The following is a 26,317-nucleotide window of genomic DNA, read 5'->3' on the forward strand; positions in this document are numbered from 1 at the left end:
AAGACCCACCGCCATATTAGGATGGCTGGTGGGTCTTCCTATCTGTCCGCCGCCTTTCCGCCGCGGGCGGATTGCGCCCGCGGCGGAAAAGCATTAACATGGCTGGCGGTGTCTATCAGACACCGCCAGCCATATTAGGATGACAGCGGAAAGATGCCTTTACATGGCGGCATTTCCGCCGTGTAAAGGCATACGGATTTGTGTTTGGGGGCCCGTTGCGGGCCCCCAGGGGTAAGGGGGGGTGGGGGGTGCACATGGGGGGTACCTATGGTACCCCCCTGCATTTGCCTGCACAAAGCGGCAGGCACCGCGAGGTGCCTGCCGCTTTGTGCATGCAAATGCACAACTTACTTTTTTAACATTGCGGCGGGTGCTGCTTCAAGCAGCACCCGTCGCAATGATAAAAATACAGGATGTGACCGCCAGGGTGGCGGTCACATCCTAATTAGCACGGAGGGACCGCCGCTGCCCCTGCGGACGGTCCCTCCTCCTCTAGGGTGGCGGACGGACTCAGGTCCGTCCGCCATCCTAATGAGCCCCTAAGAATTTTACCCCTCAAAGAACTGGGAGGAACGAAACGATCACCCCTCATTAACACATTCTTGCCACACAGGGACAATTCACTCAAAACTTTAAGAAAAGGTCTAACAGAAGGCTCCAGAGTACTCTCTCTTCTTGCTCCTTTAAGAACAAGATCAACAACAGTTTTCAACACATGATCATCTTCCATGCTCTTAGACCACTCATCAGCTGAGAAAGAACTCTCACACAAAAACAAAACATCTTGTAGAGAAGCAACAGCCATATCATCACACACATCTTTTAATAATTCCTGACCTCCAGCGGAAGGTACTGGGAGGCGCGATAGACAATCCGCCTGAATATTTCTCCAGCCATGAACAAATTCAACCTCATACTGATAGTCTTGTAGTCGAGAAGCCAATCTGGCTAACCTGGGTGAACCTTTGCCCGTTCCACCAGGTGCTAAGACGTTAACCAGGGGTTTGTGATCTGTGCGAAGAACGAAACGTGAGCCCCACAAATATGTCCTGAAATAGTTTACACCCCACGCAGCTGCAAGAGCTTCCCGTTCAATAACAGAATAGTTAACTTCGGACACAGACAACGGCCTAGAAGCAAAGGCTACAGTTTTCTCAACCCCGGCATATTTTTGAAGTACTGCACCAAGACCAATACCACTTGCGTCAACCAATAGAACAGAAGACCGCTTAATGTCAAAAGGGGTAAGGACTTTGGCAGACTTAAGTTCGGACTTGATGTTACAAAAACACAACTCTTGTTCACTTGACCAAGCAAATTTTACACCTTTTTTCAACAAAGACCTCAATGGAGCTGTCTTAGTAGAGAAATCCTTTACAAATTTAGAATAGAACTCAACTAGTCCCATGAAGGACCTGAGCTGTTCTTTATCAGCTGGGGAAGGGGCCAGTTCAATAGCTTCCAATAGATTCTTTTTAGGCCTGATGCCATCTGCTGAGATACTAAAACCTAAATACTCAACTTCCTTAACCAAGAAAGCACATTTTTCGCGGCGTAACGGGAGGCCAGCATCAACAACCCTACACAGAACTTTCTGTAAGACACTGTTATGTTCCTCCAAAGTATCTCCAAAAACGAGAATGTCGTCTTGGAAAAAGATTACCTTGTCTAATCCCTTAAACACTTCGGTGACCATTCGCTGAAACACAATGGCAGCGGAGATAAGACCGAACGGCAATCTAGTGAATTGGAAAGTTCCTTCACCTGTGATGAAAGCCGTAAGATGTTTTGAACTATCATCCAAACGAATCTGGTGATATGCATGTTTAAGGTCCAATTTGCTGAAGAACTTTGCCCCCTTGAGTGTGGAAACCAACTCGTTAATGTTTGGTAATGGAAAAACATCGGCCACTACACATTTATTTAACCCCTTCGACGCTCATGACGAGCTGGGCTCGTCATGAGGTAGCCTCCTGCTACGCTCATGACGAGCCCAGCTCGTCATGAATAATGGGTTTTTGTAAAGAAGAGCACAGGAGGGGAATTTCGCTAGCGCTCATGTGGTTAAAGAGCGCAGGTCTTCACAGAACCTAATTTTGTTGTCAGGCTTCTGTGAAATGACTACGGGAGAAACCCATGGAGAAGCTTCTACTGGCTCGATAATGCCACCCTGAAGCATCTCTTCTAGGACAGTCTTGACTTCATCACGTAAAGCAAAAGGAACCCTCCTAGCTTTGTGCTGTACAGGAATACTTCCTTCTTTTAACAGTATCCTGTGAGAGTAGCCCTGCAGTTCACCTAACTCATCTCTGAAAACAAGATTGTGATTAGCAAGAATGTCATCAATAGAATAATCATCAACGACCATAACAGGATCATCAGCCCTAGGATTAACAATAATATGTAAATCATATTGGTGGGAACGTCCTAAAATGGCGGGACCATTCACAGACACATAAATCTTGCCCCAGGTGGATCTGTTTTTGAAAACAATTTTCCCTTCAAAGTAACCAAGGAGATCAATTTTCTCTCCCTGGTAACCAGATGGAAATATGTCACAGTCATCCAAACACTTGTTTCCCCAAACTTCTTTCAGCATGGATGAAGGAATAATAGTCCACTTGGAACCAGTGTCCACCATTAAACTGACACATTTGTCATCAATCCCAAAATTGGCTTTAGGAATACGTTCTCTCTTTTCAGCACAACTACACACAGTATCACATAAAACTAGAATTTTGTTAACATCTCTTTTTAGGTCACAATATTCACTCACAACAGTAACCCTCGGATTAGGTCTGTTCTTGCACACCTTTGCAAAGTGACCTATCTTACCACAACGTAGACACTCATTATTAGCAAAACAGAATTTTGCATCAGATGCATGGGAATAACTCCCACACCTAGAACACATCCTGGACATGAATTTGCTACTGGGTTGTAATTGGGTTCTATTGGATGACTGTTGAGGCATATTCTTTTTCTGCAAAACATAACCTTTTTTCTAACAATTGCTACAGCAGCCGCCTCATCATCACTAATGTCACTGTTGACAACTTTATGGGATATATCAGCCACTTTCAGGTCTGTACTACTTTTATGCAATTCTTTAATGCACTTTTCACTCTCTTCAACAACCTTGGCTAATTCAATTGCTACTTTGAGAGTAGGGTTCTTGGCAGCCCATAAACGTTCCTGAATTTTTCTATTGTTAGCCTGTACAATTAATTGGTCTCTAATGTGTTCATCAGCCATCTGACCAAAGTTACATTTAACTGATAGTTCACGCAGGCGGGCAACGAAGTCATCTATGCTTTCACCCTCGTGTTGCTTATTCTTGTAAAATCTGTATCTTTGAAGAACTAGATTTTCTTCCCTCCCAAATCTAACCTCCAGTCTAGCAACGGCTTCTTTAAACTCATCCAAAGGTTGAGAAGTGGATGAGAGAACTTGAGGTAAATATTTGAAAAGACGTTGTCCTTCTTTTCCTAACGTGGTCATCACGAGTGCTTTTTTTCTTTTTGGTGAGAAGTCCTCTCCATCCAGAGCTTCGATGTAGTTATTAAACATTATGATCCAGTCTTCCCAGGGAGTGGATGGGTTGCCTGGCTCACTCAAAAATTGCGGAGGAAGAGCAACATTTATGGATTGAGCCATTTTGAAACTCCTTCAGTATTGTCAAAGCACTTACTAATATCAAGCACTAGCAGTTTGAGCTGTAAGGTGATTGATGCTACAAAAACGCTTAAATGTACATTTTACGCGCTAATTGAGTAAGACAGGTATGAGTATCACAGAATTCACATTAATTGTGTGCTTACTTGAAATTTGCTGTGACAAATCGTTTTTTTAAGTGATAATAGAATCACTCAAGCTCTTTATCTCCACTCGCGTTATTCTGCCGACGTTTTACACGAAGAAAAGTCCTCAAAATGGCCGCTTGCGTCGCTTGCGTCGTGTGTCATAAGAGTCGCGCAGTTGACCTCGCGTAAGAGCGCGGCATTCAACTCATGAGGATTCTGAAGGACGTACAATGCTCTCCGCGTCTCCAGCTCCTGCGCGTCCTTCGTAGTCAGGGAGACAGGCTCACCTAGCAACAAGGAATGCTTTCTAAGTTACGCACCTTGTTGTTCTGTTGCTGGGCGACGTGCGACGTCATCAACCAGACTCAGGCAAAAAGGACGGAGGAAACGTAGTTTTAAGTCAGAATTTCCCAAATTCTCTCCACGTCGATTAGATCCAGAGTCATAAGGAAACGGGCAGAATGAAACGCTGTATCTAGTGGGTTCGTCGGGAAACAGATCGCTGTTTTTCTTTGTTCTTTCTTCCGCTGCAAACAGAAATGGCCGGATGCTCCCTTCAGCAAGTCCCCAAAATGTCGTAAACAGGATATGAGACTCCGTAATCATGAAGGTGGTAGGTAAGTAGTTTATTTCAGCAGGCAAGAAAGTAACAGGTCTGTCGCCCATCCAGCCAAGTAATAACTGCCACACATTAGAATCAGGGATAGCGTCATGGGGAGAATCCTGTTAAACAATCTAGAAGGTTGGAACAAGGAGAGGCAGGGAAGGGAACAGATAAGGAAAAAGGCATGTACAACAGTGTCCAACCCGATCCCGGTTGGCTGAACTGACCATCTGTTGGTGGAAGTTTTCTGTCCCATTGACGATCCGCCATTCAAATCTGTGGATAGGCTGATTCTAAAAAGACATTGGCACAAGCTTAAACTTGAGGAGTTCTACAGGTTACTGGAGAAGAAACCCTTGAGCCTCATTCTGAATGTGGAACGAGGTTACGAACTGTTTTGCAAATGGATTTCGGATGCCCTTGACTCCCTCATACCTATGTGCTGGTCGAAATGCCACTCTAAGGCACCTAGCCCGTGGTACAACGAGCTTAAGAAAATATGCCGGAAAGCAGAGAGGGAATGGAGGAAGTCCTATGATCTCAGCCTGAAATCCTCTTATTTTGCCAAACTTAAGACCTATCATAGGGCAATCTGCAGAACTCGTGCCGCATTCTATGCCCAGGAATTCCAAACCAGTACTAACCCCTCAAAATTAATTTTTAAGGTCCTTAAAGACCTTATGAATAAAAGGGCCACTTCGGCAGAAATCTGCACCGACTCTCATTGTGAGAGGCTGGCATCTTTCTTTCTAGAGAAAGTGCAGTCTATCCACCGAGGATTTGACTGGTCTCAGCTCGATCCAGAGCCAGTTGGTCCTGGCTTGCGAGACTCTGACCTCCTTGCCTGACCTGTCTATGGAGGCTTTTGACATGCTGAGCCTCAGGATTAAATCAGGCTCCCCTCTGGATCCGCTGAAGCCAGCCCAAATCAGGATCCTTTCCCCCCTGTGTCGTGTCCCGATACTCTCCTTGATCAACCTGTCGCTTTCATCCGGAATGGTCCCCTCCTCGTGGAAGCAGGCGGTAGTCACCCCAGTTTTGAAGAAGGCAAATTTAGACCCGCTCCTGCCTGAGAACTACCGCCCCATATCTCTTCTCCCCTGGACCGCCCCTGGACCGCCAAAGTCACTGAGGTTCATGTAAATTCCATTCTGTCTGATCATCTTTCCCGCAACCATATACTGGACCCGAGTCAGAATGGTTTCCGGGCGGGACACAGCACCGAGACCGCTTTGCATGCGATTGGTGCTCGACTCCGGGCGGACGGCTGCGCTCCTTTTATTAGACCTGAGCGCCGCATTCGATACTGTGTCCCACCGTGTCTTAATTCAGCGCCTAGAGGAAGATGAAGTAGCGGGGACTGCTCTTCAGTGGTTCCGCTCCTTCCTCTCTGATCGGTCCTTTAAGGTGGCTATACCACCCTGCCAGTCCACCTTCCATCCTTTGGATCTGGGGGTTCCACAGGGCTCTTCGTTGAGCCCAACCTTGTTCAACCTCTACGTGAAACCGCTAGCTGCGATCGTCAAACAGTGGGGTTTGACGATGACCTCATATGCAGATGATACGCAGCTGGCGGTGACACTGAGTGGAGATCCTGAAAAGGATGCCCCCAGATTCCGAGCTGGACTTGTGGCAGTAGCAAATTGGTTGAGAACCAATTGCTTACAATTGAATGCCAAAAAGACCGAAGTCTTGGTTTTGGGGAAACATGCGGAGCTCTGGGGAGATCAGTGGTGGCCTCCAGAATTGGGTGTCACTCCCGTTCCAGCTTCCGAAGTAAAGAACTTAGGGGTATGGTTGGATCCGGCGCTTACCTTCACGGGCCATACGAAGAAGGTTGCAGCCACCTGCTACGGCATCTTGCGAGGTCTAAGACCGATACTTAAGTTTTTTGATCCCTCCACCCGGCAGCTCGTGGTCCAGGCCTCGGTTCTATCTCGGCTGGACTACGGCAGCGTGCTGCTGCTGGGGATAAACCAGGCTGAGGCATCTAGGCTACAAAGGGTGCAGAATGCTGTGGCGCGGGCCATTGTTGGCCTTCCCAGGCATTGTTCTGTTTCCAGTACTATTTCCACCCTTCACTGGCTGCCGGTCAGACAAAGAATTAAGTTTAAGTCGCTTTGTCTGGCCTTTAAAATCATGAAGCTCTCTTCGCCACCTGCACTCGCTAACTTGCTTATCCCCTATGTCCCATCGAGGTCCCTGAGATCGGAGGCTCTTCATCTCGCGGCCTGCCCCCGTTTTAAACTCAGCAGGATGGGTGGCCGCTCCTACCGAGTGCTTGCCGCTGGTTTGTGGAACTCACTCCCGGTGCACATTCGAGCTCTGGATAATCTGACCGCTTTTAGGTGTGCTATCAAAACCTTCTTGTTTTCTGTACCTGGTTAGCCGTCTTTCTTCTCTTCCTGTGTGTTGTGTTTTAGTACCTGTTCATGCGACAGGACGCCCCTTTGCTGGGGCAGCTGTGCGCGGTATAAATATTAGTAACATAACTTCATATTAGAAAAATGATTGTCAAAAAGGGCATTATTGGTTTCCGATTGGGGGGGGGGGAAATACTATGGATCTTGGGTAAAAGTAGGTTAAAGGGCGCGGTATAATACAGTTATTCTCATTGCCATAGGCCAGTTTAATATGTATTGTACTGCATTTTTGTCCCGAAAATTTACTACAACCACATCTCCCCCTATGTCCTTTGGTCTTCCACCTAGCCAAGGCAAACGTCGAACATGAACTATGTCGCCATTAATATTACTGGCTATTGGTCTGTGTAAGGACAACCAGTGCATTATTTTGTTCTTTAGTTGGAAGAATCCTTCCCGCTTATTTCCAGACAACTCTGGTACCCCAGTGAGTACCACCACGTAGGGTACGGCTTCCGGCGGGAGTTCAGTGGGTGGTCTATTGCCTTGGACCCCTCTTGTGTATCTAGCTTCTTCCTCCTCCAATCTTGGTGGCCCATTTAATGAGTTACCCATTTCCCTTGCTAGATTATTAGCTAGAATATCAGGAATGCGATTCAGTGTGGTGGTCAGTCTTGTCGTAGGTACTTTTGGCTGGTTTGTGTTAGGATTGAGAGGATGTTTAGATACAGATGATGTACTTGTAGGCAGGTGATTAGAAACAGCCGGTATAACTGATTTCAGGTTAATATGTGGGGTGATGGTCGAAGGTGCTACTACAACTGTGTCTGGTGTAGAAATATATGCCGATGTAGAGGCTTGAGAAGGGATTGTTGCTGTTTTTGGCCCTTTGCCTTCTGAACTCCTAGTAGGATTCCCATATATAGCCAGATCTACCTCCATTTTCCCAAGTCTTAGCTCCACTCCTTTTAGTCTTTCAACTATAGCTAGTGTATAGCTTCTCACGATAAGTTCTATACTGTCCAGTAGATTACTAGTAGGGGCTATTTGAGACCCTCCAACCGTTGAATCACGTTCAGTATTGGACTCCTCAACTAAGTGGGAAGATGATGGTAGGAAAGCTGGAGGAACTAACGTTGTTCCTGCAGCTTCCTTAACAACTGTATTTCCCGTGACTTCTGTGCTATTACGGTTGGACTTCTTCCCGAACTCAGAGTGGCTCAGCTTTGGCTTGGTTGGATCCATCCTATTTCGTCTCTTTTTAGTTGGCGGAGGGCCATGGGTTGTGTATGGCAGAGACCTCATAGTTTTTCCTCTTACTACCTTCCCTGGCCTGGGTGTTGGTGAAATCATGACCTTTGATACATTAGGTGTAGTAGAGGAATCAAGAGAAATGGTGACTGCTTCAGTTTGAGTTAGACCGATGGAAGGTGCTAAGCATTCCCTGAGCAAAAGGGGCACGCTGGCCATAGGTGATGTGGCATCCGTGGTATTGGCGCAGAGCTCATTGTCCAAAATAACAACAGGAATAGGCTCAGAAAGAGTCCTGTTCTTAATACGTTCAATAGAACGACGGCGATCAGCCCGCCGTTCTGCTACAGATAAGTCTTTTAAACCTTCAGAAGCAGCTTTGGTAAAATAGTTGTCCAATGTTCCATTCATCGGGCACCCTGCTTTATCACATACAGCAACGACCGTACTAAGCACGATAGTAGACATTGTCCAACAGTGGCAGTATTACACCAGAGTATAGAAACTTTGCGCAACTTACTCAGATGGTATCCCACTACCAGGGGGTCTGGTCCAGTCCAGTCTCCTCAGGCCTCTGAGGGCCTAAGAGGGCCCACCCTTTGCCCGGGCGTCCCGCTTGCGTCCCGCAACGCGGAGAGCGCCATCAATTTCTAGCGCCTCCGGGCGCGGTGACCCCGCTGATGGCTTCCGGGTCGCGGGGCAGGTTGGGCAGTGTAGTCTCCCTCCGCTCTGCGGCCGCGAGGTGGACAACAGCGGCGGCGGGAGGGAGACCGATGCACAGCCAGGGGAACGAGAGTGTAGGCGGTCACAGCAATGCCTGGTAGGAATCACCTCTTGGTTAGGGCAGAGCACCCGCTCTAACGAGAGCGCCGTCAATTTCTAGAGCCTCTGGGCGCGGTGACCCCGCTGATGGCTTCCGGGTCGCGGGGCAGGTTGGGAAGTGTAGTCTCCCTCCGCTCTGCGGCCACGAGGTGGACAACAGCGGCGCCGGGAGGGAGACCGATGCACAGCCATGGGAACGAGAGTGTAGGCGGTCACAGCAATGCCTGGTAGGAATCACCTCTTGGTTAGGGCAGAGCACACACTATATGATAGGCTGCTACAAAATGCGTGAAAAGCTTTCAGATAAAAAAAAAGCTTACAAAACACAGACTTTAGTAATAGCCAGACTGTGCATAAAGTAAACATTTTTTACCTGCCTCTAAAAAGCACACATTTCCCATCTCAGCTGGTAGCTCTCTTGCAATACTACACAGAATGAATACATCTGTGCCTCCAGGAAGCTTCAAGTGATTCCGTCAATTAAAGCCAATACTGATTTCGAAGCACCTTTACATTTAGATTGACCAGTTGCGCGCATTTACATTTCTTTCAGGCAGGTACCCTGGCAAGAAGGGTTGTTTAGCAGTCGGCTTGTCCCTTGGTTTCACAGCACGGGAGACTCCCTGCCTTACACTTCTGCTGACACGTTTCAAATCTTAGAATGACCCATCCTGGGACGGTTGCCTTTTCACAAAGTTTTTTAAAATTAATAATATATGGGCATGCCGTGCCTCTCCAGATCCCGCCCACCTTGCCAACTGACTATTATTTTTATTTGGTGCTGTCAAAGTGTTAAGTGTGCAGATTCCGTATGTGGAACTAGACAAACCATAGCGGACAAAGCAGGTCCTGGTGCAGCGTAAACCCAAGAGATGCATGAGTGGAGTCCACACACATGAACTGGGTGTGCTCAGGGGAGACGCAGCATGCATGAGCAGTGGGGGATGGAGGGCTCACTAGCGCCCAGCTCCATATGCCACACTTGGCCTGGAGCCTGGTCCACCAATTTATTGTTGGGGCCCAGGTCATGAGCAGTTGGTTCATTGGGAACGAAACGCTGACCGCGTCCACAGCGTGCTTCTTCTTAAATGCACGCCCGGTAGTCCATGGAAAAGACTGAGAACTGAAGAAGTCTCCCAGAGTGAAACACAATAAAACAACATTCATTCATTTTGTGTAGCGCCAACCAATGCTTTAAATAGGCCGGTACTGCCCAGTATAGAGTACCAAAGCGGTACAAAAGGGGGTGGTGATGGACGGAGTATCTGAACCAATCAAACACTCACATCCAGTCAACAGATCTGGGTTTAATCCATCACTGTTCTTTAGCCCACTCTGCCACCCCAGTTTAGACATGGCCATATGCAAATCAGTCTGACCCTGTGCCTCATGGGAACAGTCCAGCCCGAACTGCCAAGCCATGCCTTCCCTGGACCGGAAACAAGCTTCCGAGGACCGGTTTCTGGCATTTCAGCTGTCTTCAGCCCGGCTTGCTTGAATCCAGTGGCAAAGTGAGCAAGGGACTCACGTCTGAGCATACCCTGCCAACTTATGGCGAACAACAAAGTGGTACAAAAGCCCCTTGCTCACTTTGCCAGGGCACAAAACAGAGCCTGATAGAGACCCGTTTCTAGATCCCCTTCAAAAAACTGCCGGTGCTCAGCACCGGTGAGACCCTGCCCACTTAAAGCCCTGCCTGTGACTCAACATCGCTGGTAAATAGTTGTAGGTGCACAGAGCCCTGGGCTACAGACATGGAGGACACACTGCCGCCCACCCCCCAACCACAAAAGACAAGCACCCCAATGTAGAAGCACAGAAAACTGAAACAAAAAAAAGTCTCAGCACACAGTCCAGTTGCAAATGAAAGAAAACCTGATAAAGAATCCATATTGTATAGGCTTTGACACTCATTTTAAACAGCAGTATTACTCATCTGTGAGCCTCAAGATGGCCTAGAACTGCCATTCACCACCGACCTCTGCAGTAGGTCACACTGGAATCCCAGCACGACGATTCAGCCTTCCATCCTTCCGAAGTCGGTACACGAAGAACTACTGCACTATCACCTCAACGAACAAGCGCTGGTGGCGACGAGGAAGAGAAGGCGCTGCCAAGGCAATGGTCTCTGGAGTGAGGGCGGTTGTGAAATGCACACGCCCTCTAACTGTAAAACAATAAAACAAGGACTTTGAAACAGGAGGAAGCGCTGTGGCCTGGCCCGCTCAGACGCGGCTCTCAACAAATAACCAACACGGAGGAGGGGGCCGGGGGGAGTGTACCTTTATTTATGACATCAGCATTCATTAGAAGTAAAGAATACTGTGCACATAAAAATCGACAGCACCGTTTTAAAATGAGATTTTTATCAAATGTAACAAGTTTTATTTAGTGGAGGAAGTGCATTAAATTTTTTTTATAGATGACCTATGCTGCTAACTCTAAAATTACCCCCGGCACCCCAAAACCCATACCCATCCTGATCCTGATCCCTAAAATTATCCCCCCCCTGGCACCCCAAAACCCATACTCACCCCACACCCTAAAATTACCCCCTGGCACCCCAAAACCCATTACCACCCTGAACCCTAAAATCACCCCCCTGGAGCCCCAAAGCCCATACCCGCCCTGAACCCTTAAATTACCCCTGGCACCCCAAAGCCCATACCCACCCTGAACCCTAAAATGACCCCTGGCACCCCAAAACCCATACCCGCAGTGATCCCTAAAATTACACCCTTGCCCCCCAAAACCCATACTCGCCCTGAACCCTAAAATGACCCCTGGCACCCCAAAACCCATACCCATGCAGAACCATAAATTCCCCTCTGGCACCCCATAACCACCATGAACCCTAAAATAACCCCCTAACATCCCAAAACCCACACCTGCCCTAAACCCTAAAATTACCCCTGGCACTATAAAACACATACCCACGCTGAACCCTAAAATTAATCCCATGGCACCCCAAATCCCACACCCACCCTGAACCCTAAAAGTATCCCCCCCACCCCTGGCACCCCAAAACCCATACCCATGCAGAACCATAAATTCCCCTCTGGCACCCCATAACCACCCTGAACCCTAAAATAGCCCCCTAACATCCCAAAACCCACACCTGCCCTAAACCCTAAAATTACCCCTGGCACTATAAAACACATACCCACGCTGAACCCTAAAATTAATCCCATGGCACCCTAAAACCCACACCCACCCTGAACCCTAAAAGTATCCCCCCCACCCCTGGCACCCCAAAACCCATACCCACCCCACACCCTAAAATTACCCTCTGGCACCCAAAAACCCATACCCATGCTGAACCATAAATTCTCCCGGCACCCCATAACCCATACCCACCCTGAACCCTAAAATTGCCCGCTGACACCCCAAAACCCACACCTTCCCTGAACCCTAAAATGACCCCTGGCACACCAAAACACATACCCACGCTGAACCCTAAAATGACCCCTGGCACCCCAAAACCCATACCCACCCTAAACCCTAAAATTGCCCCCTGGAACCCCAAAACCCATACCCGCTCAGAAACCTAAAATTAAACCCTGGCACCCCAATTTGTAACCCACCATGAACCATAAAATTACTCACTGGCTCCCTAAAACACACACCCACTCTGAACTCTAAAGTTACCCACTAGCACCCCCAAAAGGTAATGATGTGCTGAAAAATGCATTAAAGTTACTGGAACTTACATAAAAAAACTTCTGACTGCTCCTCTGATACTATACTGTGGAGTCGGGCTGATCAGCAGCACTGCGTCCTGGCATCCAGCCCCTCGAACGTCTCAGAGTAGATAGGTCTCCTGGATTCTCCTTGCCTGGGTCCCCTCTGCTTCTTCGCTGCTGCCCTTCCATGGCCCTGTTCACCATTTATCTGGTGAGCAGTGCGGTGGATGTGAATTCCATCCAAGTGCACAGACAGCAGGGTGAAAGGGATGGCAGTGCAGGTGATGCTTTTCCTTTGAAAATTAATTTCTGCTGGTGTCTTAGCCCAGGGTTTGCTGTCGGTGCACTTGTATGGAATACACATCCTTACAAGTGCACAGACAGCACACCCTGGGCTATGACGCCAGCAGAAATTCCCATACAAAAGAAAAGCGTCACCTGCACTGGCCATGCCTTCCTCCCTGCTGTGCACTTCACACCCCATGCTTATAACCCATCAAGTGCTTAGGTGAATCCCTGCCTTCAGGCAAGGATTTCACCTCTGCGCCACTCTAAAGGAAAACAAGAGGTCAGGGCAGGGGGGTTCACTCGAGGAAACTGTTCAGAGGCTGGCTGTCTGCTCGGGCTGCTGGGCCTCTCAGAATGCATAATAAAAATCACATTCTCGACTCCGATGCGCAGCGTTAGTTAATGATTTCTGTGCGTGTCATCTTAGCCCGGGCAGAGGAGGCGACGGGGGGGGGGGGGGGGGGGGGGGGCTGAAGCCCGGTGAGCCCAATGGGTGTTGCGCGCCTGTCTCCAGGTATGCTACCAGCGGGAAAGTGGCTGGAAGTGAGGGCTCAGAAACTGCTGGTTTCCCAGCACAATGCTAGTGTTTCAACCTAACCACGTTCAAAATCAGCCTCTGACTTGGAGTAATATAAATATCCGGCTGAACGAGACATTAATCCGTGCCACGAACTCACTGCATGATGGGATTTGCAGTCTTCAAACATTGAACTGCTTAAGTATTCTCGGATGAAATGTGGTTCAGGTGTGCACCACGCTACTTTAGATGGAGGGGCAGAATATAAAAGACTGAAAAAAGGAAACCCGAAGCATTTGAGAAAGGCTATCGCCGAACCGCGTCATGCCAGAAGTCTGAATAAACGGTTTCCTGAAGCCCCGCTGTTTCCCCTGGTCTACTTCGATAGAAGATGGTGTTTGGAGAGATATTATATATATATATATATATATATATATATATATATATATATATATACACACACATACACACTATATACTTAAAAATTGTGCAGGACTGCAAAGAAAAAGGTCTCACAGTATGCTATGTAGAGAAGTAATTAGAAAGTAATTCATCCTGGACGCCTCGCTCTCGATGTCCAGACAAGTCAACGCCGTCTCATCATCGTGCTTCAACACCCTGTGCATGCTCCGTAAGATCTTCCGATGGATCCCCACCGAAACCAGGAAGGCGGTCACCCAGGCGCTCGTCACCAGCCGACTGGACTACGGAAACACCCTCTACGCCGGAACCACAGCCAAACTACAGAAAAGACTCCAGCGCATACAGAACGCCTCCACACGACTCGTCCTGGACATCCCCCGACACAGCCACATCTCCAGCCACCTGAGAGACCTGTACTGGCTCCCCGTCAGCAAGAGGATCACGTTCAGACTCCTCACCCACGCACACAAGGCTCTCCACGACCTGGGACCCAAGTACCTCAACAACCGCCTGACTTTCTACACGCCCACCCGCCAGATACGATCGACCAGCCTCGCCCTCGACACCGTACCACGCATCCGTAAAGCCACCACCGGAGGAAGATCCTTCTCCTACCAGGCGGCTAAGACATGGAACCCCCTCCCCATCCACCTTCGGATGACCCAGGACCATCTCTCCTTCAGGAAGCAACTCAAGACCTGGCTTTTCGAGCAGTAACGGACCCCTCCCCCTCCCCCCCCCCCCACCCCCCCCACCCCCCACCCCCCAGCGCCTTGAGACCCTACCGGGTGTGTAGTGCGCTATACAAATTCTGTGATTGATTGATTGAACTCTGCCTTAGTCTCTGTAGGCACAAGGAAGGAATACGTCCTCTAGTTACTGTTCTCCCTGTGAGTGCACATTGCTGCTGTATGGATACAACCTACTGTCCCCAGCTGCACAAGGTTAAAAGCTATAGGCCCGAGGCTGCAGGCAATGAGTGTGCCACAAACCCATGGCTACTGAGGGCGCCCCCAGTCCTAGGTTATAGACAACGAGGGCGTACGGAGCCCTAGGCTACAGACAACGAGGGCGTACGGAGCCCTAGGCTACAGACAACGAGGGCGTACGGAGCCCTAGGCTACAGACAACGAGGGCGTACGGAGCCCTAGGCTACAGACAACGAGGGCGTACGGAGCCCTAGGCTACAGACAACGAGGGCGTACAGAGCCCTAGGCTACAGACAACGAGGGCGTACAGAGCCCTAGGCTACAGACAACGAGGGCGTACAGAGCCCTAGGCTACAGACAACGAGGGCATACAGAGCCCTAGGCTACAGACAACGAGGGCATACAGAGCCCTAGGCTACAGACAACGAGGGCATACAGAGCCCTAGGCTACAGACAACGAGGGCATACAGAGCCCTAGGCTACAGACAACGAGGGCATACAGAGCCCTAGGCTACAGACAACGAGGGCATACAGAGCCCTAGGCTACAGACAACGAGGGCATACAGAGCACTAGGCTACAGACAACGAGGGCATACTGAGCCCTTGGGTACAGACTACCAGGGCGTACTGGGCCCTAGGGTACAGACTACCAGGGCGTACTGGGCCCTTGGGTACAGATGAAAAGGGCGTACTGAGTCCTCGGGTACAGACGACCAGGGCGTACGGAGGCCTCGGGTACAGACAACCAGGGCGTACTGAGGCCTCGAGTACAGACGACCAGGGCATACTGAGGCCTCGAGTACAGACGACCAGGGCATACTGAGGCCTCGAGTACAGACGACCAGGGCATACTGAGGCCTCGAGTACAGACGACCAGGGCATACTGAGGCCTCGAGTACAGACGACCAGGGCATACTGAGGCCTCGAGTACAGACGACCAGGGCATACTGAGGCCTCGAGTACAGACGACCAGGGCATACTGAGGCCTCGAGTACAGACGACCAGGGCGTACTGAGGCCTCGAGTACAGACGACCAGGGCATACTGAGGCCTCGAGTACAGACGACCAGGGCATACTGAGGCCTCGAGTACAGACGACCAGGGCATACTGAGGCCTCGAGTACAGACGACCAGGGCATACTGAGGCCTCGAGTACAGACGACCAGGGCGTACTGAGGCCTCGAGTACAGACGACCAGGGCATACTGAGGCCTCGAGTACAGACGACCAGGGCATACTGAGGCCTCGAGTACAGACGACCAGGGCATACTGAGGCCTCGAGTACAGACGACCAGGGCGTACTGAGGGCTCGGGTCCAGATGACCAGGGCGTACCGAGCCCTAGGGTACAGACTACCAGGGCGTACTGAGCCCTAGGGTACAGATGAGAAGGGCATACTGAGCCCTAGGGTACAGACGACCAGGGCGTACTGAGCTCTGGACTACACAGTAGGCAAACTGAGCCCTAGGGTACAGACAACGAGGGCGTACTGAGCCGTAGGGTACAGACAACGAGAGCGTACTAAGCCGTAGGGTACAGACAACGAGGGCGTACTAAGCCGCAGGGTACAGACAACGAGGGTGTACTAAGCCGCAGGGTACAGACAACGAGGGCGTACTAAGCCGCAGGGTACAGACAACGAGGGCGTACTAAGCCGCAGGGTACAGACAACAAGGGCGTACTAAGCCGCAGGGTACAGACAACAAGGGCGTACTAAGCCGCAGGGTACAGACAACGAGGGCGTACTAAGCCGCAGGGTACAGACAACGAGGGCGTACTAAGCCGCAGGGTACAGACAACGAGGGCGTACTAAGCCGCAGGGTACAGACAACGAGGGCGTACTAAGCCGCAGGGTACAGACAACGAGGGCGTACTAAGCCGCAGGGTACAGACAATGAGGGCTTACTGAGCACTAGGCTGCAGAGTAGCCAAACTGAGCCCTAGGCTGTAAACGCACGCAATGTTCAATAACTAAAGCTGCACTGGGTTGTATGCATCATGTTACTTTTTTTATTCCATTAACCTCCACAAACTAACCTCACCTGCTGGGATGCTCCTGACCTGTGACGGAGGCCATGCTCCTCGGCCTTAGGTGGTCATCAAGACGAGGATATTCGGCCATGCTCGGCTGGCCTGGATCAGGTCTTGGTGTGGCCAGTTTTGGCGGTGCGTTTGTGCGCTCATCCCTGTGTCGCTCACAGTAAGAACTGACATATTGTATGGCATATTACCACAGGGATTGGGATAACGAGTATTTTGTAATTGTCAAAGTATGTTTTGTGTAAGAAAAACAATAAACTATGTTTTGAAAAAAATCCCTGTGTCGCTCACGTTTTTACTTGCTCTTATGTGTGGTAGTCTCCGGATTGTTTTTAAGAGGTGAAAGCTGTGTTTGCCAGGAAGGCAGATGCCAGCCACTCGTGCAGGACGTCTCCGGTAAGACCACGTGTGCCATCAGTGCTAGAGGGGAGTGGAGGTCGATCTACATACCAAAATTGCTGAACGTGCAATGAGATGGCACTCCGCAGCTGCCTCGCCCTCTGCCCTGGATTCACAGTTTACTAAGCAGCTGGCGTACACCCATACCACCCCGGGCACACCCTGGCACCCAGTGATAGCAGCTTACACTGTGCAGGGGCGCTGCAGCCCGGTGCCAGCGGAGAGAGCCAGCCAGCGCAGCTCGGTGCATGGGCCACTAACGAGAGGTACTGTGTGGGACCACTCATGTAGCATTAACTGCTTGTGGTCATTAATGGATACACTGCTGAGAGCCATTGACACACAGTACTAGCAGCAATTAATGCATAATATTCCCAGGATGTGGGTGTTGCACATAGATACAGATTCATTTCAGATTTTCGGGATACCCAAGCAAGAAAGCTTTGCATACAATGAAAGTCACAAAAAGAAATTAATAACTTTACATAATCAGAGTTTATCCTTAAAAATCTGGCATGGATCCAGCTCTCCAGGACCTATGTTGGACAATCGTGTCCTAATACAACTAATGTCTGTGCTGTCAGGGAAGCTCTATGCCTGTTATTACTTGGTCACTGTTGCTATCAGGTGCCACTGACAAGACGCTCTCTGGTCATCTTGATGATGACTGCCCGTTGCCATGGATAAATGCTGCATAATTACAGGCCGCACCCTCCATCAAGTCAGTCAATGAGGAAGAATGAGGAGTGGGGGCAGTAGAACATACTTTGCATCTGTACACTGGTGTAAATACTTACCCAACCCTCTTTCCAGAACCAAGGGCAGTTAAAGTTAGTACACCAAAGCTTGGGTTTTACAATGCTTGTTTAACAGAACAATTCCATTTAGTGTTTCATACCTTTTTCTAAGTTCCTAAGCTCTATAACAGGTGTTACTATCACCCAATTAAATGGTACTTAATTAGTAGACACCAGGCAGATGGAATGTCGAGTTGGTGTTGGCGGAATTTGAAATCGCAACTGGGAGGGTTACATCCGATGTCAGCAGTGACATCAGTGGCGGCTCCAGAGCGTCATCCCACTGCTTTAGGAGCAGTGCAGCGGGAAAATAAAATAACCCAGATATTATCATTTTATTATTCACTATGGGCTGGGTTAGAGCGGGGTTGGGGTTACAGGAAAGGAGTGGTTTGCCCACTCCAAGTGCGTATGACTGCTTGCCTGAACCTCTCGGGCTGAACAAACAGTCCTAGGCACTTTGAATCTTCCCCAGCAGGCCTGTTTTACACAGCCTTGTGAAAAACATACAAAGCCTCCCAGTCCCCATCTGAGCGTCGACCCACAGCGCTCAGAGAAAACACAAAGCTGCATTGCATCGTTGTGATTGGCTAGGGGGGGAGAGACGGCTGTCCAGCTCGCAAAAGTTAAGTGGATTTTTTAATACTTTATTGTCTCCCGGCTGCCCCCGCCACCACCATTCCCTGTCAGCCGCCACTGAGTAACATAGCTGCTAAGTTTTCATTTTGCTTATGTTGGACATTTCCATTTGTATAGGATCCTTAAGTGAGACATTTCAAAGCCTTACGTGGAATACTTCGAGTGACACTTTATTGCAAGAAGAACAAAGTAGTTACATCCATATATTAAGATTCAAAACAGAAATAACCATGTACCATACCAATGTAGAGATTTAGAAATAGCTTTCAAACATTTGAAAGACAGCTATATTAATTATTAAAAGTTAACAATCGAAATCCCTTTCCCAGCATGTTCGTCCAAGAGTTGTCACATGCAAATATATATATATATATATATATATATATATATATATATACATATACATATACACACATACACACACACACACATATATATATACATATACACACACACACACGCACCTTTAAAAATTATGTTTATTAATACTGAACACCAGAAAAGCACCTGCAAAGGAGTGGTTCTGGAATTATGGTTGCACTGATTCTTTTTTTGTTCACATTTATCTCTCCAAATGTCATGGGCTATCGCACACAGCCAGAGCCTCGCACCGTTTTGGGGGTGGAGGGGTGAAAGTGCCAATTGTGATGCGGAGCTGAAAGTGTCCTATAACCTTGCATGCTCCAGTCTTTCCCTCTACGTGGCCCCCAGATCCCGCAATTCCCTTCTAAAACTCCCTGCCCTTTTATGTCGAGTCTAGACAGCACTTGCGCTGTTTCTCAACATGGTGTATCTCGTAAGGCACACCCATCGCTTATCACTTGTTTCTCCCTCCGCCTTTCGAAAATGCTTTGGGTTAATTGGTGAATGGTTTACATTAGACCCGCCTTTGGGCTGTTTTTTTGCACCCTGGAGACTGACCCTGCTACAAGAATTAGTTCTTTTCTGGCCATTTGTTAAGTTTTGTCGTAGTATTTTTTAAGGCTCGTCCTATTCCATTCCGCAAGGAATGAATAGGACGAGTCTATTGTGGTGAAACTAAGAGCTAAACTAAGCTCTCAAAAAGCAGTTTTCAACGAGTGCATGAGGTCTCGTGAACGTGCTTCAATTCGCCCGAGCTGCCTGCCTCCACATCAAAGCCATCTGTTGCTTTGCGCTCGGCCTCAGGCCGGCATTTCTCCTCCCCTAATTATTCACTGCATGGCCGGCCGGCCGGCACATCAAAGGCTGCTGCTCCCCATGCGTCTCATCAGCCCCCCATTAAACAGCACAAGCGTCAATCCTGGTTTCCTCTATGCAGCGCTTCTTCCCCTCAACATGCCATGTTGACCAGACTACTCCAAAACCTTTCACCACTGCCTCCTCTCCTTATTTATTTGGGAGTGATGCCACAAATTATATTTTTAGGGCTCGTCCTTTCCTATTAAGCGCAAACTCGACCAACGTAATTGGAGTGCTTTACTTGTCCTAAAATGCCGTGTTGTCTGTCCCTCGAGCTTGCCGTTTTTTTTCTCCGGGTATCCTCCCTTGTTATAGTAGTGTAGCCACGTGTCTCTTCTTTAAGCAACTTCTGGGCCAGATCACATACATTTGGCACTGGTGCAAAAAATAGCGCACATGCTTGTTTGCACCCCTTAGCTGCTTATGTTATATAAATTGGAGCAAACGCACTCTGCAGTCCATATTACATAAAGGCTCCTGCTCGCCTTTCGCCGTTCTGGGTTCTCCATCCCCAACGTAACCTCACCCCTCCTCTTTTCGCCGTTCCATCTTTGCTCTGCCTCCATTTGCCCTTTCTCTGCCCTCTGCCTCTCCTTCCCCTCCAGTCCACTCCACCTCAGTCTCTCCTTTCATGTATCCTAAGCCCACCTCCTCTGTTTTTTTCCTAAAACCCCAGCGTGCGCTCGGCCACATGCCAGCATTTCTCCTCCCTTAATTATTCACTGCACGGCCGGACAGCACATCAAAGGCTGCTGCTCTCCGTGCGTCTCGTCGCCCGTCCTCCCTTGTAATTATTTACTTCACTTTACTTTAACAGTTCTTCTTCCTCATCTCTGGTACACGCAGTTGAGTTCCATTGACCTTTTTTCCTCTTAAACATTAGTATAGCGAGATAATCCCAGTGATTTTCAAAATGTGGGCACTTAATGTTTTGTTCTCGTCAAAATCCCAATGTGTTTTTAGCTTTTACTGATCTAACAGTTGCTTGTTTTAGCTATAAAGCCAATAAAATGGGCTATCGTGGTAATAATTCCTGTTCTTTACGTTATGCCACGGTTTTGGATTTGAGGTTTTCTACAGTGTGGTCCGTCGCATCTAGATGCCAGAACACTTAGTTTACACAGTTGTTTAACAAAAAAGTATAAGCAAAGTATAAAATCAGAGCCACACCAGTTATATTTACATTAAATTAATATTCTAGAACCCAGTTTATTGAACTTGGTGTATACCTTCATGTTTTAGTGAAGGAGGAAAGTGTTTTTTAAAGGTCTCGTGCTTTTCTTCCAATAGTTAATTAGTTTTTGTTTGATCTTGGGTTATATAATCAAGAACATTTCAGGAGTTAGATTATCCCTTTCAATGAAGGCAGCATATGATGTTCTGGGTCCTGAGGTAATGTTACCAATTCTCGAGGCTGCACCATAGTTTCACGTTTTGTTTCCTAAATGTAAGACTCTGCTGGAGGTCTCTCTATGACTGTCTGTCACCCCCCCCCTCGCGCGCTCTCTCCTCTGCAGCCCGTCTCTGCCCCGCTCCCCATGCCGCAGTCTCTCCCTTTATCTTTCATTTTTGGCCGAGGCGCCGCCAGCCAGAACCAAAACAAACCGCAGAAATATTTCCTGTTTCTGTCTCTCCTCCTCTTTCTCTCTCTTTCGCCGCTCTTTCTACTCTAATATATCTGCCTCTCTCGTGCCCTCTTTTCCACTGTCTATCGCTCTCTCTCTCTGTGCCTTTGCTTCTGTATCTTTTCCACTGAGCCTGTCTCTGCCTCTCTTTTCAGCTGTCGCTATCTGCCTCTCTCTGTGCCTCAGTCTGCGCCCCTCTCTTTTCCACTGTCATTCTTTGCTTCTCTCTATCTTTGCCCCTGAATGTCTCTGTCTTTTCAATTGTGTCTGTCTCTGTATCTATCTTTCCACAGTCCGCCTCTGCCTTGCTCTGTGTATCAGCCTCCCTGTCTCTGTGATTTCAACTGTGTCTGTCTCTGCCCCTCTATCGTTTCCCCTGTATTTCCTTCCCTCTCTGATCGGCTCTCTGCTTCTGCTGCTTCTCTTTCTTTGTCAATGTTTCTGTCTCTGCCCCTCTTTCTCTCTTCCCTGCCTGTCCCTGCTTCTCTCTCTTCCACTGTCTGTACCAGCCTCTCTCTCTGACTGCCCGTCTCTCTTTCTGTCCCGCTGTCTCTCTCTTTTCTACTTTGCCTCTCTCACTTTTCCACGTTCTATCTCTGCCCGCTCTCTCTTTTTGACTTGCTCTCTCTGCCTGTTTCATTGTTTTTTTGCCCTGTCTCACGCTTTCCCAGCACCACCACAGCACCACCCAGCACCACCACAGCATCACTCAGCGCAACCACAGCATCACTCAGCGCAACCACAGCATCACTCCGCGCAACCACAGCATCACTCCGCGCAACCACAGCATCACTCCGCGCAACCACAGCATCACTCCGCGCAACCACAGCATCACTCCGCGCAACCACAGCATCACTCCGCGCAACCACAGCATCACTCCGCGCAACCACAGCATCACTCCGCGCAACCACAGCATCACTCCGCGCAACCACAGCATCACTCCGCGCAACCACAGCATCACTCCGCGCAACCACTTCATCACTCAGCAACACCATATTATCACTCAGCAACACCATATTATCACTCAGCACCACCACATTATAGCACCACCACATTATCACTCAGCACCACCACATTATCACTTAGCACCACCACAGCACCACTCTGCACCACCACAGCATCACTCAGCACCACTACAGCATCACTCAGCACCACTACAGCATCACCACAGCACCACTCAGCACCACCACAGCACCACCACAGCACCCCCACAGCACCACCACAGCACCACCACAGCACCACCCAGCACCACCAGAGCACCACCCAGCACCACCAGAGCATCACTCAGCGCCACCACAGCACCACTCGGCATCACCACATCATCACTCCGCATCACCCCAGCATCACTCAGCACCACCACATTATCACTCAGCACCACCACATTATCATTCAGCACCACCACAGCACCACTCAGCACCAACACAACATCACTCAGCACCAACACTCAGCACCACCACAGCACCACAACATTATCACTCAGCACCACCACATTATCACTGAGCACCACCACATTATCACTCAGCACCACCACATTATCACTCAGCACCACCACAGCACCACTCTGCACCACCACAGCATCATTCAGCACCACTCAGCACCACCACATTATCACTCAGCACCACCACATTATCACTCAGCACCACCACAGCACCACTCAGCACCACCACAGCACCACCGCATAACCACCACAGCACCACCACAGCATCACTCACCATCACATCATCACTCAGCATCACCCCAGCATCACTCAGCACCACCACAGCACCACTCAGCATCACCACATCATCACTCAGCGCCACCACAGCATCAATCTGTGCAAACATTCAACAACAACTCGTTCAAATATTTTCTAGCAATGTTTCAAGCTTTATTACAAATGTCATAATTTTTTTAAAAATGTTTTCACTTCTGTTCTTGTTAAAACATTGTGATTTGTAAGATCAATACATGTAAGACAGGGGAAAACAAAAGATGTACCTTTACTAATGCTATACATGTAACATTTGATAATTTCATAACTATTGCCATTTCTAATAACAAAATTAATACTTTTATATTTAAAAAAAAAAAAACGTCACAAAATATTTACATTTTCCACACCAAAAGCTCAAACTTTTCTATTGCGAGACCTATTGCATTTCCAATCACCAGGCATACACAGCACCAGCCATCAGTGCACACTTTCACCAGGCACAGACACCATCAGTCATCAGTGCACTCTTTCACCAGGCACAAACACCACCAGCCGTCTGTGCACTCTTTCACCAGGCACAAACACCACCAGCCGTCTGTGCATGCTTTCACCAGGCACACACCACCAGACGTCAGTGCATGCTTTCACCAGGCAGACACACACCACCAGACGTCAGTACACGCTTTCACCAAGCAGACACACACCACCAGACGTCAGTGCACGCTTTCACCAGGCACACACACCCTCAAACTCCAAATCCACCCTCCAAAGCCACCCTCCAACTCCACCCTCCAAATCCAACTCCACCCTCCAACTCCACCCTCCAACTCCACCCTCCACCCTCCAACTCCACCCTCCAAAGCCACCCTCCAACTCCACCCTCCAACTTCCAACTCCACCCTCCAACTTCCAACTCCACCCTCCAACTTCCAACTCCACCCTCCAATTCTAAATCCACCCTCCAGCTCCACCCTCCAATACAACTCCACCCTCCAGCTCCACCCTCCAATACAACTCCACCCTCCAGCTCCACCCTCCAATACAACTCCACCCTCCAGCTCCACCCTCCAATACAACTCCACCCTCCAGCTCCACCCTCCAATACAACTCCACCCTCCAGCTCCACCCTCCAATACAACTCCACTCTCCAGCTCCACCCTCCAATACAACTCCACCCTCCAGCTCCACCCTCCAATACAACTCCACCCTCCAGCTCCACCCTCCAATACAACTCCACCCTCCAGCTCCACCCTCCAATACAACTCCACCCTCCAGCTCCACCCTCCAATACAACTCCACCCTCCAGCTCCACCCTCCAATACAACTCCACCCTCCAGCTCCACCCTCCAATACAACTCCACCCTCCAGCTCCACCCTCCAATACAACTCCACCCTCCAGCTCCACCCTCCAATACAACTCCACCCTCCAGCTCCACCCTCCAATACAACTCCACCCTCCAGCTCCACCCTCCAATACAACTCCACCCTCCAGCTCCACCCTCCAATACAACTCCACCCTCCAGCTCCACCCTCCAATACAACTCCACCCTCCAGCTCCACCCTCCAATACAACTCCACCCTCCAGCTCCACCCTCCAATACAACTCCACCCTCCAGCTCCACCCTCCAATACAACTCCACCCTCCAGCTCCACCCTCCAATACAACTCCACCCTCCAGCTCCACCCTCCAATACAGCTCCACCCTCCAGCTCCACCCTCCAATACAGCTCCACCCTCCAGCTCCACCCTCCAATACAGCTCCACCCTCCAACTCCACCCTCCAACTCCACCCTCCAACTCCACCCTCCAACTCCACCCTCCAACTCCACCCTCCAACTCCACCCTCCAACTCCACCCTCCAACTCCACCCTCCAACTCCACCCTCCAACTCCACCCTCCAACTCCACCCTCCAACTCCACCCTCCAACTCCACCCTCCAACTCCACCCTCCAACTCCACCAGGTGCACACTTCCACCTCAGCACCACCACAGCATCTCTCAGGGGCACCACAACATCACTATGCGCTACAACAGCATTACTGAACGCCACACATCACTTGTCCCCAAAACAACATCACTCAGCGCCACCACAGCATCAATCTGTGCAACCATTCAACAACAACTGGTTAAAATATTTTCTGTCAATGTTTCAAGCTTTATTGCAAATGTCATAAAAAGATGTTAAATGTTTTCACTTCTGTTCGTTAAAACATTGTGATTTGCTGCTAACATAATCTTCCACAAAATTATTTGCTAATGTTTCAGCTATTGCCATTATATATGACAAATTATTGAATTTAACTATTAAATATTGGTAAAAAAAAAATCCTAATTTTAATATTAATACATCTAAGTAATGTAAAGACAACACATTGCATTACAAATGCTATAGGTGTCACAAAATTTCAAAACAAAAACATAAATAAAAAATTTGTCATTTACAATAATAATCCCTCAAACTTTACTATTGCGAGCCCTATTGCATTGCAAATGCTTGTTTCATTTGCCTTCGTTCTGTTTATGGATTGGTGTTTTTAGGTCTCGCGACCTATCAATGCGCGCCTAGGCAAATCGAGCGGAGCGAGAATTCATGTCGGCAAAATCCTGTTCAAACCAAGGGCTTTCAGCCCCGCGGTTTTCTTGCAGTTCACGTGAATCACGTGAGCAAACATGCACGAGCATTCACGGCCAGGGCTTCTCCTCCCCTAGCAGCACTCCTCCCACACCAGCAACTCCCCCCTCCCACACCAGCACCTCCCCTCTCTCTCCCCGCAAACACAGCCTTGCCGTAGCAGCACTCCTCCCACACCAGCACCTCCCCCCTCCCACACCAGCACCTCCCCTCTCTCCCCGCAAACACAGCCTTGCCCTAGCAGCACTCCTCCTCCTACACCAGCACCTCCCCCCTCCCACACCAGCACCTACCCTCTCTCCCCGCAAACACAGCCTTGCCCTAGCAGCACTCCTCCTCCTACACCAGCACCTCCCCCCTCCCACACCAGCACCTCCCCGCAAACACAGCCTTTCTTAGCCTTCCCTTCCTCCTGTTCGGTGTACCCTCTCCCCCAGCTCCTGTCGCTTCCTCCCCCCACCCCTCCCTCGAGCACGTTTTCAGTGGGCACAAGGAAAGCGAGCTTCTCGGGAAACCCTCTCAAAATGAAAAGTTCGCTGTCTCAAATCTTAAGTTCACACATGAGAGAAAACATTCTTCACCGATGGTTC

The 26,317-nt window shown here is 49.2% G+C and overlaps 1 protein-coding gene across 4 annotated transcripts in view; it reads right to left on the reverse strand.

The window, feature by feature from the left end:
* Positions 1-26,317, reverse strand: part of LOC144822178 (GPI-N-acetylgalactosamine transferase PGAP4-like) — a 56,818-nt gene that overhangs the window by 12,853 nt on the left and 17,648 nt on the right. Inside the window, exon 1 of one of the 4 annotated variants that reach the window (XR_013608572.1) lies at positions 10,823-10,997. The exons of 2 other annotated variants lie outside the window; for them this stretch is intronic. The gene's annotated coding sequence lies outside the window, so the exon portion shown is untranslated. Of the gene's footprint in view, positions 1-10,822; positions 11,023-26,317 lie in introns of those variants that run through there. One more of the 4 variants, XM_078679366.1, reaches the window with a different exon arrangement.

The sequence above is a fragment of the Lissotriton helveticus genome, chromosome 3_1 (genome assembly GCF_964261635.1).
Source record: "Lissotriton helveticus chromosome 3_1, aLisHel1.1, whole genome shotgun sequence".
Classification (NCBI taxonomy): Eukaryota; Metazoa; Chordata; class Amphibia; order Caudata; family Salamandridae; genus Lissotriton; species Lissotriton helveticus.